Source organism: Paroedura picta, chromosome 5, assembly GCF_049243985.1.
Source record: "Paroedura picta isolate Pp20150507F chromosome 5, Ppicta_v3.0, whole genome shotgun sequence".
NCBI lineage: Eukaryota > Metazoa > Chordata > Lepidosauria > Squamata > Gekkonidae > Paroedura > Paroedura picta.
The window spans coordinates 92,350,784-92,365,083 of NC_135373.1; the positions used below are offsets into that span (position 1 = coordinate 92,350,784).

At 42.5% G+C, this 14,300-nt stretch overlaps 1 long non-coding RNA gene across 2 annotated transcripts in view; it reads right to left on the reverse strand.

The window, feature by feature from the left end:
- LOC143838148 (uncharacterized) overlaps positions 1 to 14,300 on the reverse strand; it is a 185,254-nt gene continuing 170,954 nt past the window's right edge. For both annotated transcript variants that reach the window (XR_013231246.1, XR_013231247.1), the window contains exon 3: positions 1 to 629. This is a non-coding gene — a long non-coding RNA (uncharacterized LOC143838148). The remainder of the gene's footprint in view (positions 630 to 14,300) is intronic.

Genomic DNA, 14,300 nt, shown 5'->3' on the forward strand with positions numbered 1-14,300 from the left:
ATGTCATAAAGGAAGCTCATTGTCCAACTTGTTCTTGTGAATTCTTCAGCAGATAGATCCCCAAAGGCAGTATTTCATTTTTGGCTCAAATACTGATGGTTAGACTTCCCTGTTTCTCCATAACTCTGCTCGGTACACACTACCTGACCTCATTAAGTCGAGTTTTTCACAGACATGTGCCATGCATCCATTTGAGCTTCAGATCTTAAAAGCTGCCTGGGGCTAATTTAGGCATGTTTTATTCTTCCTGCCTAATGGGTTTAGTCATTTATAGTGCATACATCACTGTGTTGTATGAATGGTTCTCCAATGCTCTCTTTGCATCGGCATATAAAAAAGGAATGTTCCATATGGCTCACTGCTGTGAGCTACAAACATACCACACTGTTCCATAAACTATATGCCTACAGAATATCACTCTTAGATGCCCACACATGTGCAGCATACCTTACCAACACAATATAGGAAATACAAGGTTCACCATATTTGTTTCTTGTGCATTTGGGTCCCATGTGTATGACACTCTGGAGAGTAAAAATAGATCCAGCTGCTCCATCTGACTTCTGAGGTTTTTCATGGTGATCCCCACAAATATGACAATCTTCATCAAACAGCCATGAAAAACAAACCTAGAAGTCAAAAATATAACAAAAGCACTCTGAAGAATGATATGATATCACATGATTAATAAGGGGAGGAGGGTTTGCTTACAAACAGAGGGCAGGCTTGAGGCCTAAAGACCTGTTCTATCATTAGATCTTATATTAATTGTATTGTTTATTTAATAATAATTTTATTATTATTATTATTAATTTAATAATAATAATAATTCCCTGCCTTTCTCCCCAATATGGACTCAGAGCAGCCGAATCATTCTTCTCTCCTCCATTTTATCCTCACAGGAACCCTGTAAGGTAAATTAGGTTGAGAACATAGAATCAGAATCACAGAATCATAGAGTTGGAAGGGGCTATACAGGCCATATAGTCCATGTGATTGGCCCAAGGTCACCCAGCACAATTCCACTGTACAAGTGAGGATTTGAACCTGGGTCTCTCAAATACTAACCTGACACTCTTAACCTTATGAAATCAAGATCTATTTAATATATTTTAATACTGACAGCTCATAAAATGACTGTGTGTGCAAGTCAGCTTGGTATAGTGAGAGTCAGCTTGGCGTAGTGGTTAGGACTGTGGACTTCTAATCTGGCGAGCAGGATTTGATTCTGCACTCCCCCACATGTAGCCAGCTGGGTGACCTTGGTCTCGCCACAGCACTGATAAAGCTGTTCCGGCCAAGCAGTAATATCAGCGCTCTCTCAGCCTCACCTACCTCACAGGGTGTCTGTTTTAGGGAGAGGAAAGGGAAGACGACTGTAAGCCGCTTTGAGCCTCCTTCGGGTAGAGAAAAGCGGCATATAAGAACCAACTCTTAAGTGCCATCAAGTCACTTCCAATTTATGGTGACCCTATGAATTAAAGTTCTCCAAAATGTCATATCATTTTGCTCAGGTCTTGCAAACTGAGAGCTGTGGTTGCCTTTATTGAATCAATCTGTTCTATATTGGGTCATTCTCTTTTCCTGCTGCCTTTGACTTTTCTTAGCATTATTGCCTCTTCCAGTGTGTTTTACCTTCTCATAATGTGATCAAAGTACAATTGCCCCAGTTTAGCCATTTTTAACTTCTAGGCAGAATTTAGGCTTGATTTGATCTAGAATTTACTTATTTGTCTTCCATGTCATACATATGCTATTTTGTGCCTAGAGCAAGTAGGTGGAGGATCTTGATGCCCACGAACTGCCTCTCACCTCTGGCACTTGACATCCCACAGCCCTGAAGGCTGCAGCAGAGGGGCTAGCTGCCTTGGGCTGTGAGTCCCTTGGCTTCTCCCCATCATTGAGAAGGTGGGATGGGAGACTCGTGGCCATCAGGAAATGGACCACATCAACATCCATACCAAAGGAAAGGCTTTGAGGATTCGTGCCAGGTGACTGTCACGTCTTGTGAACAGCCACTGTGCCCACCCTCAGATCCATAGTGTTGGGAGGCCAGGTGCTTGCGGCCACTGTGCATGCTGTCAAGCTATTATCCACTCACTAGGGCAGATGTCACTGGATGTAGGCCAGTTGGGGCATGCAGCTTCCACCACCTATGGTGACTGGACTGGGTCCAATGCTCCCCGATCAAGTATGGTGCCCAGGACATGAACCCTGGTAGCTATACCCTAAAAATACTGTTTGTCTTTTTGGTGAGCCATGGTCTCCGTAAAACTTTCCTAAAACACATCTCAAATGAATTTGCTTTCTTCCTGTCAGCTTTCGTCATTGTCCACCTTTCACCCATATACATAGCAATGGGGAATACTATGAAATGAATTATCTTGATCTTTGTCACCAGCGATACATCCTTACACTTAAGGACCTTTCCTAGCTCCTTCATGGCAGACCTCCTCAGTCTCAATCTACTTTTGATTTCTTGGTTGCAGTCTCAATGACTGAGCCAAAGCATATAAAATTTCAGTTTGTTCATTGTCAGTGTGAAAAATCCCCAGTAGTAATTACTTTTGTCTCCTTGATATTCAGCTGTAATTCTGCTTTGGCACTTTAGCTTTAATCAATAGTAGTTCCACATCTTTGCTGTTTTCAGCCAACAATGTGATGTCATCTGCATATCTAATTGTTAATGTTCCTTCCACCAATTTTCACTCCATTTTCATCTTAATTTAATCCAGTTCTCCTTATGATAAGACAGAGAGATAAAATACATTCTTATCTGACTCTTTGCCAATTGGGAATCATTCTGTTTCTCCATATTTTGTCCTAACAGTAGCCTTTTGTTCTGAGTACAGTTTGTGGATTAAAACTATCAGATATTGTAGCATACTCATTTATTTTACAGCCAATCAACTTTTGATGATGATGATATTTATTACCCGCCACTCCCAGAAGCCAGCTCATGGCAGGTTACAATAAGAAATCCCCACAATAAAAACATAAAACCCCAACCCTTAAATTGCAAGGAATACAAATGGATGGCAGCAATCCCATCCCCCAGATCTTCCCTGACCCTGGACTCCTAGAACCCCCTTTAAAACCTGTGCCTCAGAGGAAATACATATAGTTGTATGGTGTTGTAGTTATACTGAGGAGGGCCCAGGTCTTAGTGATCCAGAATCTGATTTTCTTATGAAATTCTTTCAGATGCTCTAATAACCAATACATATTCAATATCATCTCTGGTACCTCTTCCTTTTCTGAATGCAACTTTAACATCTGTTGTTTCTTGTTTCATACAAGGTAACAGTCTTCTAAATAAGATTTTGAACATTATTTTGCTTGCATGAAAAATTAGTACAATGATTGCTGCAGTCATTGATGTCTCCTTTCTTTGGAACTGGAATGTAGATCAAGGATTTCTAGTCTTTGCATTATTGTTTAGTTTTCCATGTTTCTTTCCATATTCTTGTTAAGATTTTGATGAACTCTGTTTCTGTGGCTTGAAATATTTATATTGCTATCCTATCTACTCCTGGTGATTAGTTTTTCCCAATTGCTTTGAGTGCCACTTTCATTTTACTTCCTAAAATTGCAGTTTCTTCTTCAAATGATCTTTCTTTGAAGGCACCTGTCATTATTTCATCTTTTCTGTATAGTTCTTGAGTGTATAGTGTCTATTTTTTCTTTATCTCTCTGCAGCTGAGTAGGCAGAATGGCAAGAGAGCAGGTGAGACGCTGGGCACAATGATAGGGAGGAGGATGAGCAGGAGGCCAGAGTGGCAGAGAGATGGCTACGTAGATAGAATGAGGGGAAAGTGTGTGCAAGATTCTCAGTCCCTCACAAGTTTCTCTTGTGTTCCTGTAGGAGAGATAAGAAGAACAGACCAAAGGGAATATGGGATACCTCCACGTTGTGTTTCATAGAATCATAGAGTTGGAAGGGGCCATACAGGCCATCTAGTCAAACCCCCTGTTCTACGCAGGATCAGCCCTAAGCATCCTAAATCATCCAAGAAAAGTGTATATCCAACCTTTGCTTGAAGACTGCCAGTGAGGGGGAGTTCACCACCTCCTTAGGCAGCCTATTCCACTGCTGAACTACTCTGCCTGTGAAAATTTATAAGGAAGGGCCTGCTTCCAGTCTTCTATAATCTCTCTCTTCCCGGTACCCTGGGGGGCAGCCTCAGGAGCATACTTAATATGGGCACATCTGTGATGCCTATGCTTTTAAAACTTACTTTATACTCTTCAGTGAGTAATGCAGCACATGAAAAGAATATAGAACCTCCAGGATTAATACATGTCTTGAGTATCCAAAGCAAGAGATAAATTTGTATTGTTATAATACAGAGAGAAGAAGACACTAGCAAATAAGGCATTCAGAAAGAAAAAAGGACTTCTCTTTTGATTTTTCCATTCTGTTTTGGGATTATTGGTATGCTGCTGAACTGGCTTTAATTTTTTTTAAGTTAATCATTTCCACAAGCATCTTCAATGAGGGATTTAGCTTTGAAGTAAGTTTCTGCCAGGTTTGGTGTTAATTATCAAAGGCAGAAGATCTCAGGAAAGCAGTTGACTGACACTGTATTCAAAAGTAATGGCTTTAATCATTGCCAATTACTGTGCACTTAAATTGTCAAGACAGAGAGGAAGTATACTGGAGATTAGGGGAGAGCTTGTTCCCTGTCTTCTTGTTTCTTGGACTGTACTTTTGGGCTCAGCCTGTTTTAATTTAGAGAGAGCCCATCTTATAAGTCAGTCATATCTCAGGCATTTGTAAGCTGTCATCCACAAAAGCTTATGCCATCTATCTATCTATCTATCTATCTATCTATCTATCTATCTATCTATCTATCTATCTATCTATCTATCTATCTATCTATCTATCTATCTATCTATCTATCTATCTATCTATCTATCTATCTATCTATCTATCATCTATCTATCCATCCAAAAGGACGATGCATAGCCTACTTGATGGACCCTCCGTGATGTCACTCGACCACAGAGGGCAAATCAGGTAAGGGATGCCCCATCCCTGGCCACCTCCCCTTTCTCTTTTCACTCAAGGAGGGCAGTGTGGACTCTAAGGCCACCTGGTCGCTCGAGAGGGACCACCACTCTGCTGGCCGATGTCCCAAAGGTAAGCCGGCTGAGTAGAGTAGCTCAGGAGGAGGAAGAGAGAGGCTGGGCAACAGTCCTGCTCCAGCCAGGCCAATGCGGCCTCTATGGCTGCCTGCTGCCCACAATCCTGGGGGTGGGGATGGGAAGCTAGGAAATGACTAACCGCTGGTTAGAAACTACTGTGTGGGTTGCCTGACTTTGGGGGGGGCAGGAAGGCCCCACAAATGCCCATCCCTGACCCAAATGTCTCCACTGAGGCCCGTGCAAGCCCCAGCACCGGCCAACTGGGTCCAGGGGGATAGGACTGCATGCATTGCTCCAGCTGGGTCAACATCGGTGTCCACTGGTGTCTCTGAGGGCTGGAGCACTGGAGCAGCCTTCAGAGAGGCCTGCGCACACGGCCTACAGACCCAGTTGGAGTGGCACATGCCATTTTACTCTCCCTCAGCTGCAGCTAGCCAATCACAAGGCTCAGAGTTGGACACCCTGGCTCATACATCATACAGATGCAGTCCTTTGTAGCCGCCCTTCCCCACAGGCAAAGGGTGGATCACAACATTCCATATATATTACATATAAAAATACATTAAAATCACTTGAAAATCAATCCAATTAATTGAAGTTAAAAACCATATCAAGGAGTTGCCATCTTCTCTCTTGAGGGTGGGGAGTCTAAAGTGCATTCTGATGTTTGAAAGATTCCTGTTGTTAAAATTGGCAAATGTTTTAATAATAATCCAGAAGTTGTTAGTTAATTTTGGTAGGGAGACCAGAAATGTTCAGAGATGTCTTTAGGCCTTAACCATAGGCCTGGTGGAACAGCTTTGCTTTACAGGCCCTGTGGAACAACTTAAGTCCCACTGGGCTCTGATCTCGCTTGGAAGAGCATTCCACAAAGCGGGGGCCAGGACTGAGAAAGCCCTGGCTCTAACTGAGGTCAGTTTGATATCTCTGGGGCCAGGGATTGTGAGCAAACTCTGTGTGCTCAGTCTTAAACTTCTGGGGAGCATAGTGTATAATCAAGGAATTCCCCTCCTCCTAACACATAACTTGTATCTAAACAAGGAAGGACAAAGACTGTTGATCTCAGGAGTCACAGTTGGGTTTGCCTTGTTGACTTTCCATTGCACTCATCTGTCACTATTGCTTTTCCTGACTTCATTATGCCACTTGCCAATGTGAAAAATAATAGGAGGAGGCTACTAGCTGTCTTGTCAGCAGATCTTGGTGCCTCTGCATGCCTTCCTGTGATCTGGCCTTGAACTGACTAATGATACTCATGTCCCAACAAGCTCCTGAGCCACTTGTGACTCAAGAGTAAGTATATAGAAGTTACTGCAAGGTGATAAATCAAGGTCAACTCTGTGCCACCCACTCTGTATTCATCTTGACATGTCTTCAATTAATACAGTTTTCTAATCACATTTCTATCTCATCCTTCTAAAAAAATCAGGGTGGTATATACATACTATTCCCTTTTTATCCTTATAAATAATAACATTCTTCTAAAGTACATTGAGTTGGAAAGATACTCTAGAGCCCTTTGTTGTTAAACAGAAATTTGAATCCAGATCTTCCTGGTCCAAAACCAAGAGTCACACTACCACACTGGCATTTGGTAACCTCTTTTACTACATATTCCTTAGGTTTTTCCAGGAATAGTAGATTAGATCCACCCACCCTTACTGTAGTAGGATATTTTCGCAGCTGAGGTTCTGAGTGGTTTTCAATTTAATCACTTTGTAGTGCAAATATAAAACCTAAATTATCTAAAAAAAATCTTTCTCCCATTTCAAATACTTCTCTTCTATATCAACCATGATCAGAAGTTTACATAAATAGTATGAAAGAGGCAATTGGTATGAAAACATTCCAAGCAAGTCTGCCCATTTTAAACCACATTTAAAATAGTTTTTAAAATCTTTTTCATTTAAATATCATTTTGACCTGCTTTTCCTCAGTTATTGGGGGGGGGGGGGGAGTGAAATAAAACAGCATGAAGGCGAGCCATCTGTAGGAGTGCTTATCCAGGGAGACTGAAATGAACCTCATTTATAATACCAAAAGAAGACTGCTGTATATTCAAGTAATGCAAATATTACTGTTATCTTAAGGTTTTCTACCGTCCAGACAGAAATGCTATAAATAAGTAGACAGGCCTCATTTTGTATTTTTCCTCCCATCTCTAGACTGCAAGTTTACTTTTGCTGATCAAAACTGATCAAAATCTTAGAGCCAGGTGCTACACATTTGCCAGCTCCGCAGCTCTGATCTTTGTCAAGGACTGCATTCACTTTCTGGAAATGTATATGCTAAACCAGGTGATGCAGGTGTTCCATTATAAATCATCTTACATGGCATATTTTAGCTTTATTGGAATCAGGGTCATATGTTTTATCCTAAAAGCCACTCTTTATACCCTGTTTATGTTTAAAAGTTTGTCCCTTTAGAATCTCTGTAGTGCCTAACCCTTAGGATTCTATTTTCTACTTCACTTAGGGCAGTGCTTCTCAACCTGGGGGTTGGGACCCCTTTGGGGGTTGAACGACCCTTTCACAGGGGTCACGGCAGGTCAAGCAGCTTAGCCGGGGGGCGCCATCTACACAACAGCCTTGTGGGGTAGATCGCGGCATAAGGAAGGTTGAGAACCACTGACTTAGGGAGGTATGGTGAATCAAAGCAAGGGAAAAAGATGGGGGAAAGATGGGACTGTAGGAAAAGACACAACAGATACAATTGTGTGTTTTTACCTCGTGTGTGCTTTTACCAAGGACAATGTAGGAAAGGTCTTTTGTTCCATTACTATATAAAGTAAAAATTGACTTGTAAGAAGCAGGATAAAGAACATAATTATAAACCATCACCACCATCCTGCATAGGCTGACAAATAGCTCATCTGCAGAAAGAAATCTTTCCAACCATTTGGCTTGGGCTGTGTGGAGGGCAATTTAAGCCCCCCCCCCACACCTGCACCCCAACAAGCAGCTGATCCCCACAGAGGCCTTTCTGCATGGATCAGCTGTTTGTCAGGCTGTACAGGGAGCATACTTTAAATGTCTCTCCCTGCAGAAGCGATTTGGGAACCCAAATCAGAAACTGAGTCTATTCAACTTCTGCTATTTGGGTCTGGAATCAAACTACGGAATCCCAGTTTGGCTAAAAACTCAGCAGTCGGGGGGGGGGGGGAATCAGCACTGATTTGGGTGGGGTTTTTGTTTCCAATTTAGCCAAGCCAAATGTACATGTCTATTGTGAACCCTTTTCATTTCCATCTTCCACTTATTATTTATTTCCTATACTAGATACAGATATATAAGAACATATGATGTAAAACAGCATACACTGGCTTCCCAGGAGATCTACCATTTTATTGTTGTTGTTGTTGTTGTGGCTTCCCAGATCTACCATTCTGTTGTTGTTGTTGTTGAATTTGTTACCTGCCGCTGTCAGCAAGCTGTCTCATGGTAGGTTGCATAATAAAACCCCACATAAATACAGTTCATAAACCCCATTAAAATATAAACCCTGGTGGTGAAAAACCTCAACAACCTACCTCAACAACAACTAGCACCCTGGTGCTGGTGGTCCACCACAAAGCTATGGACTGGCTGATGCAGTCTCTCGAGTGACCAGATCCAGACCTGCTTAATTTTAGCACCTTCCTTTCTAAGGAGCCTCAGATCATGAAGATAGCCAAGCTGACATTTTTCCATCTGTGCCTATCAAGGCTACTAGCACCCTATCTGGCCCTAGAACACCTGGACACAGTGACCCATGCAATGGTCACCTCCAGACTAGACTACTGCACTCTATGCTGGCCTGCCCTTATTCTCGACCTGGAAGTTGCAGCTGATTCAAAATGCAGCTGCGAGGGTTCTTACAAGAACACCATGGAGAGCCTATATTCACCTGTGCTGTGGCAGCTGCATTGGTTGCCAGTCATATTCCAGATCAAATTTAAGGTTTTGGTTTTGTCCTTCAAGGCCATTCATGGTCTGGGCCCAGCGTACAAGAGAGCATCTGTCCCCCTATGCCCCTAGTAGAACTCTACACTGTGAATGAAAAAAAGGTTGGTGGTTCCCGACCTACCAGGAACCTGGCCTCGGCCTCGGCCTGGCCTCGGTCAGGGCCAGAGCCAGGGCCTTTTTTGTCCTGGCCCCGACCCGGTGGAATGAACTCCCAGGAGAGCTAGGGGCATTGTCAGAGCTCTTGCAGTTCCACAGGACCTGTAAAATGGAGCTCTTTCACCATTTGGTTGAGACCAGGTGATGGAGCATCAACTGGGTTCCCCTTTGGAACACCCCACCCTAGGCGTGAAGTGACATGGACAGTCCATCGCACTACAGGAGGGGGAGGCTGAGGGTGGGGTGGGTAGGTATGTTTTTCTGGTTATTTTAAATCTGTATTTTTATATTTTTGAAAACTGCCTCAAGCTGGCTGGCCAGGAGTGGCAATAAATAAGTTCAATGATAAAATAAAATTAAAATAAGGATTAAAAAAATATACGTATATTTCTTGCAATATTTCCAATTTCAAGATCATATGTATATTTCTTGTTACATAGTTTGACTTCAGGGGACATAAATAATTATATGGACATAGGTAGCAAATAGGAATGCCGAAAGCACACATCCCTGTGCCTAAAATAGGAATAATGATTTTCCTGTCCTGATAACCTTGTTATAGTTATTATGAGATATATAAAGTAATTATAGCATTTTATAAAAGTCTACATCCAAAAACAGGCCTTTGATCTTTGCTGTAAATCTTGCTGCTCTCTGCTTCCCTCCCCTCCCACTGGAACACTACCCTTGGGAAATTGTTGTAGCACTATGTTCAATAAGCTACCACGCCAATAGGGAGAGAGATGAATGGGACATGAAGAGGAAAATACATAAGACTTTTTAATGTTGTTTTAAAAGTGTAAAAAGTAAAAATGCTGACTCTAAAGTTAATAATACATACAATGTTAATTCTCAAGAGCAACTTCTAAAGCTACTAGATTTTGTTGATCTTTTCTGGAGCTTAACAAAGCTATAATGTGATGTTCCTAGCTATTAGAAAATTAATGGACAAAAACCTGAAATAATTAACTAGAATCACACCACTGGTGACCATATTCTCCAACAATATAGTCCCAGGAATGGGGAAAAAATCAACTATTTATTTCTGGGGCAGATGTTTGTTGTAAAAGCATAAATACACACATTGAAAGATTCCTGGAATTCTATCACAGCAAATTAGAATCTAGCAAAATTCAGAATTACACTCCTCCCATTTAAAAGCACCACAATTCTAAGCATAGTTACGCTCTCTAAGCCCATTGACTTCAATGGATTTAGAAACATATAGCACAGGATTGAACTATTAGAAGTAGCCTACAATATTAATTTAGTGTAGTAATATTAAACATATCTACAGTCTGCTGTATCCCACAAACAACCTTGTAATTGTAGCTAAAGAATAAACATATGCTTTGAGAGTCTACAGTTTGCTGGTTAGAAACTGCCATATATCCTAGAAAAAAATATCTGCCTTATGTCTTGTAAGAAATTGTATATGTAAATCCCATTCCGTCTTGCCCAGGTTCCCATTCTTGACCCCTCTTGATCATGCCTGATCACATGTTTTCTTCCCTTCTCCCCAGCCTGTATGATCACTTCTCCTGCGTTGGCTGGATTCCCTCCTTCCCAAAGCCATTTCTTGCTTTTTCTTTTGTTCTTACTCTTTTATGTTTTTGCAATGATTCTATATTTACAGATGTGACTAATTACTTTTGGGAGGATTAACGCAGCATATTTCTGCCACGTTTTAATATTTTAGGGCAATCTTGAGTGGCCCCCTCTTCACATTTTTTAAAAATCCCTACTGGAGGATCGCCTGTAGTCATTAGGCAGCAGGCTACTGAGGTAGTTGGTCCTATTTTGTTTAAAATACAGGGCCTTGAGGGAACTGTATGTTCTTGAGCATGAGAGTACAAGATGTCACCCTGTGCTAGGTTTAGAACATTCAGGCCCAGTACCTGAGTTTGGTAATCACACTGTGAGCAGTGTGGTAACTGCTTATGCAATCACTTTACCTGATAGGGTGGCATCCTTTGCATATTGATCTCATGATCAGTTCTTTCCGTATAGATTTAAGAGTTATCCCTCCTTTTGTTTCCTATGTCAGTTTGTGTAAGCTAAGAGTTATTTAAAGTGGCCACCAAACAGCATCCCATCATGTACATTATGGTGCAACACCTGGAAAACAGTTAGGATGGGATAACATAAAGCTGACTCTAGTGAACATTAACAACTTGATCAGTGTGTGGACTAACTGCCACATCACATGCATGAGTCTGGGTGCAGTTTGCATTAATTAATAGGGATGGGCAGAAACCTAAAAATTCCAGTTTGGGGCAGCCCTGAACTGAACCTTGGAATGAACAAAAATGCCCCAAACCAAACAGGCCAGTTTGGATCCACCTTTCTGCTGGCTGTGGAAAAGGGTTTAATGGCTGGTAACTGACAGGCAGGTCCACCCTGTTGTTAGATTTAAATAGCCCTTTTCACTGGTCCATTTCACTTCTCTCCACTTAGAAGCACAGGGGAGAAAAACTGAGGGATTTAATGGCTCACAGCCATTTTAACCTGATGGGCAGACCCACCTCACTGTTAGGTTTAAATGGCTGACACCCATTTAAAACTAACAGTTCAGCTGTGTATCCACACTACTCAGCTGTTAGGTTTAAATAGCCCAAACACTCAAACCAAACTGGACAAAAATCTGGTAAATGTACAGAGAATGTTCCCCAAACCAATGTTCACTGAACATTGGTTTGGGGAACCAAAACAGGTCAAGGTTTTTTTTTTTTTTTTTGTCAAAGTCTGGCTCATGAATCAATTTGTGCCCATCCCTATCCTTACCCCAGTTCCTCTAAATATTTGTGAAACAGCCATCTGGGCAGTGCTGTCCAGGTCACAGGAACCTGTTGTCCAGCCAGCACTCGGGCCAGCCCCTGGAGCGCCTACCTCCAGGAGCAAGGGCAGCTCAGTGGGGTGAGCGCAGTGGACCAGAGCTGGAGCTCTGCGCCGGGCGCCAGCAGCAGCAGCAGCAGTGATTCAGGTGCTAGGAAAGACTCGACCAAGGGGGATGAGCCCAGGGCCAGGCAATGCTCTTCGCTGGGAGCACACACAGGTTCATGCAGGGAGGCAGCAGTGGGGCCATTGGTGGTGCTGAAGGGTAGCGGCAGGGACGGGGCCCAGGCCAGGCCAAGGGGCATGGGTAGCGGCCTTGGCCCCAGCTCCCCCCCCCCCCGGCCACCAGGCAGCACAGCAGCGAGCATGGTAATAGATGGGCGAGGGGCAGCGGCTCCTCTTCACCAGTAAGCCATGGGACATCCTCTGGGACAGCCAGCTCTCTGGGTGGTGCAGCCGGTGGGAGGGAACATTCCGTTGCCCCTTGGCCCATGAGGGCCTCTTGCTGCGTTGCAGACACGGTAACAGGTTTTCGCGGGCCAAGGGGCAACTTTCGGTGTGGCAGCGCCACTGGGGGGTTTTCACTTGCCCCTTGGCCCACGAGCTAAGGGGCAACTCTCCGGGTGCCGCAAGCAGTGGGGGCAGGGAACTTTCCATTGCCCCTTGGCCTGCGAATACCGCATCGATGCATTAAGCTGCTGGGGGGGGGGCTTCTCCCTTTCCCTTTCCCTTACCCCTTCTGCCCCTTTTTAAAAATGGGCTTTGATGCTAGTTAATGAAAGAAATATGAATTTCACACCCCTTCACATTTTGGTAATCCTCAGATACCACAATTTTTAATTTACTGTGAATGTTAACACTCATTTTCTTAGTGAGGAATTCCAGCATTCCTTTCCCCCCCTCACGGTAAACCACACATCATTTTGTGGCATTCCAATGATGTGTTTTCTCACAACCTACCACCCTGCCCTCCTCTGTCATGATTCCCCTCCCCCTTTTTTTAAAGGGACGTGTCTTCATTCTACCTCCTTTCTCTCTGCCATGATAACTGTTTTTTTTAAATAATGTTTTCATGCTACAACACAATTAAACACCAGCATTAAAATCTTGGTTCCTTTATGCTAGAGGGGTTCCCTCCCCAGCAGAAGCTGGTTGCCTGATCTCTCTTCTATTATAATATACCACCAGCATGAACCCCATGTTATGCACATTACACGTTGACTGAGACACTGGCTCTATCTCACCTGGAAAAATAATGAGAATTATCTGTGTAACCAATAATAGATTACAAAGGGCAGCTATTGTTTGTTAATCCCCTTTTCCATTAGTCGATTATACATTAATGGAGGGCTCCTTTGCCTACCACTGGATGCACAGATGCTCGAGCCACAGGAGATCACTTTAATCCTCAGGTGCTTTCAGAACAATGGATTCATTTAGTCTTATTCCATATAAACCATCGGCAGCCATAATGTGCTTAAGTGCAAAACCTGAAATGCACAGTAACCCCCCTGTCATTTATACAAACACTGATAAATGCTTCACACACACACACAGACACAAAACACAAATCCAACCCTTTCATAGCCCTTAAGCTCTTATTTCCTTTTATCTCTTGACTGAATGGAAGATGCTAGAGTTCTGGAGCTACTCCAGTTATTGATATCGCTGACAACAGTTTAAGAGCTCCAACTACAAAGAAGCAGATTTCTGCCATTTGGGGCATTTATCCAAGAGCTTAACAGTCAATCATATTACTGTCCTGATTTCAATTATTTTTTCTTCCCCGTCTTGAAACTTGCTACCCACTCACATTTATATGACCAAAAAAGTCATGAAGGGGAAAAATAAAAATAAAATAACAGAACAGATCCAACATGCAATGCTAGTCACAGACAACTAATTCACAATATAAGCAACTCAATCCCATGTATGGTTTCTCAAAATTTAGTCCCGTGTGGCTCAATGAGTCTTACTCTTAAATAATTACATTCTTTAGCAGTACAAACAAAATGGACTTTTAGGCTTAAAAGAGAGCTTTTAGGTCAAGAATATGCTTCTAAATGTATTTATGTTTCCAATGAAAGCAAATTGGAATGTGTTTTAATCTGCTTAAATTAATGTACTGGTCCAGAGTGTGAATTCCAAATGCAAGATCTTATTTGGTTGCTTGTATACTTTAAAGTTCATGTGGTTCTACCCAAAGGACATAGATAA